The sequence below is a fragment of the Gracilinanus agilis genome, chromosome 1 (genome assembly GCF_016433145.1).
Source record: "Gracilinanus agilis isolate LMUSP501 chromosome 1, AgileGrace, whole genome shotgun sequence".
Classification (NCBI taxonomy): domain Eukaryota; kingdom Metazoa; phylum Chordata; class Mammalia; order Didelphimorphia; family Didelphidae; genus Gracilinanus; species Gracilinanus agilis.
Genome location: NC_058130.1, coordinates 94,522,888 through 94,525,995, shown reverse-complemented (window position 1 = coordinate 94,525,995; position 3,108 = coordinate 94,522,888).

Here is a 3,108-nt window from a genome sequence, read left to right as displayed (position 1 = left end):
TCTTCCACTGATCCTATAAGGCTCACAAAGACTAAGTGATTAGGCTAAGGTTATACGAGAGTGCAAGTCTCATCCACTTTTTTTTTTTTAACCCTCACCTTCAGTCTTGGAGTCAGTACTGTGTATTGGCTCCAAGGCAGAAGACTGGTAAGGGTAGGCATTGGAGGTCAAGTGACTTGCCCAGGGTCACACAGCTGGAAAGTGTCGGAGGCTAGATTTGAACCCAGGACCTCCTGTCTCTAGGCCTGACTCTCAATCCACTGAACTACCCAGCTGCCCCCAGATCATCCACTTTTTAAAGATGAGAAAACTGAATCTCTGACCATCTACAGACCATCTACGGTCACACAAAGAGGAAAGTATACAAGCTGCGAGGTAAATGCCAACAACCCAATGCCAGGTCCAGCGAGGATTCCATCTCATCCTTCTGCCTCTTCGGGAATTCAGGCTTTCTAGAGAAGAGATTTACACTGGGGAAAATGGGGAAATCAGGCTGAAAGGGGTGATTACAGAGAGTTCTAGACCAAGTCAAGGAGTGTGTACTCATAGCTGCATGCAAGAATAGGAAAAAGAAGAGAATAAAGTTGGAGATATCTGAGGACAGTATTCCAGCTGCAGATTAGAGATTGAATTAGAGTCTATGTCAGTGGTTCCCAAATTTTTTTTGGCCTACCGCCCCCTTTCCAGAAAAAATATTACTTAGTGCCCCCTGGAAATTATGAAACTACTTATTGAACTCAGAATAGAATGTAATACCAAAAAAGAAAGAAAGAAAGAAAGAAAGAAAGAAAGAAAGAAAGAAAGAAAGAAAGAAAGAAAGAGAGAGAGAAAGAAAGAAAGAGAGAGAGAGAGAAAGAGAAAAAAAATGTGGCCATCACCACCTCCCTGGATTGCTGCAGCACCCACCAGGGGGCGGTAGTGCCCACTTTGGGAATCACTGGTCTAGGTAGTAGTAGGGATAGAGAGGATGAGTTTAAATTGAAAAAAGCTTCATGGCTAAGTGACTATGAAAATGGAGGTAGTTATGGTGTTTTAGAAAGAATTTGGTTTCAGGATAACAACAATAACGATGACTCCAGGGCAAATCACCTAGATCCTGAGCCTCAGTTTTCTCATTTGTAAAACAGGCACCCACATGGCCTGCCTCATCAGAATGTTGTGAGAATAGCAAATGGAGAATGCATGGTGTTTTATAAACAGTAAAATACTAGATATCTATCAGCTACAAGTAATATTTTTGTCGTTTGTCCTTAAACAACAAATTTGTATTGAGCCAATACACAGTATTGACTCCAAGACAGAAGGTGAGGGTTTAAAAAAAAACAAAACACAAAACTTTTTGGTATAAGGGATGGTGCTTATTGTGTCAATTCTAAGTTGGAAGGTAAAGGGTTAAAAGAAAAATGTTTTTAAATGTTCTTTCCACCAGGCTAGACAGTTCTTGTCACTCGGTTGTCGGGGAGCTGGGAAGTAACTCTGCTGTGATTTATTACTGTACCTGGAGGCAACAAGGAAATGTCCCCACTGCATTCCCGGGTCCTCAGGGCTCGGGCCCCCTCGCTGGCCGAATGTCCCAGGTCCCTCCCCCTCCCCCAGGGCCCCGGGGACCGCTCTCACCTTCCTCTCCCATCCCTGCAGGTGGCTCTCTATGTCCTTCACTAGAGCCACGACCTCTTCTCCATTCACGGGATTGTGTAACTGGACCCAGGTCCGGATGTCTCCGGGCAGGATGGTCAGCAACTGCTCCAGGACCAGACGCTGCAGGATCTCTTCCTTGGTGTAGACGTCGGGCCTCAGCCAGCACTGGCACAGCTCCTGCAGTCTGATCAGGGCCTCGCCAGCCCCGGTGGTCTCTGTGTAGCGCAGCTGCCTGAACTGCTGGCGGGAGAGCTCCTGCTCAGGGCTGATGCTCTTCTTGGGCCGGGCAGCCTTCTGTCCCTCGTGGTGTTCTTCTTTCTTCACCCTCGGAAGCTTTTCCGAATCCATGGGCTTTTCAGTCCAATTACCCTTTTTCTTGGATTTCATCTTCAATTTCTCCCCGGGATAGAGTCAGGGAAACGCTGTGAATACAAGAAAATGACCACATTGGAAAGCTCAGATCCATTGTCATGAAGATCGCCCTGTGTGTCCACCCCTCCCAGCCCTACTCTAATTCTGTTCCATCCAGACTTGATTCTGAAAGCCAAGTTCCAGGTAGAAAGACGACCCTTATTAACACCCCCCCCCCCCTCCCATCACCGCCCTGGGAGAGGAAAGGAGGCATGAGAAGGAAGGTCGGGTGTGAAATGAAAAGAGAGCCAGTTTTCCCTGGATCAAAAGAATAAAGAGAGTAACATGCAGATGCTGGAAAAGTCACAGCAAAGGGCTTTAAAAGCTCAACTGACTAGTTGCTTTAAGTTCTGTCCTAGAGGCAACGGAGAGTCAGTGTTTACTGAGCAAGGGAGTGACATGATCAGATCTGCACTGGAAGAAAATCACTTTTCCAGCTGTATCTAGGACGAGAAGGAGTGAAGAAAAAAATTAAGCAGGAAGACCAATTAGAAAATTGTTAACAAGAGCCTAGAAGGAGCATCTGGGTGGCTCAGTAGATTGAGAGCCAGGCCTAGAGATGGGAGGTCCTGGGTTCAAATCTGGCCTCAGACACTTTCCAGCTGTGTGACCTTGGGCAAGTCACTTAACCTCCACTGCCTACCCCTTATCACTCTTCTGCCTGGGAGCCAATACACAGTATTGACTCCAAGACAGAAAGTAAGGGTTTAAAAAAAAACACAAAACTTTTTGGTATAAGGGATGGTGCTCATTGTGAGGGAACAATATATTAGGAAATAAAGTATCCGGGCTCCCCAGAGGAAGTGGGATATGCTTAATTATTAAAATATCTATTACCTTGTTATCTTTATTTTAGAAATAAATTCATATTATATATTTATATATAGTATTCACATAAATTATATATTTTATACATTTATATATTATACATATATTTATATATAATATAAATTAAATTATGCTATATCCTTTTATTTATATACATCCTTTTACATATATCCTAAAATATTACATATCCATATATATAATAAATTAAATAAATATCCTTATTTTCTATAT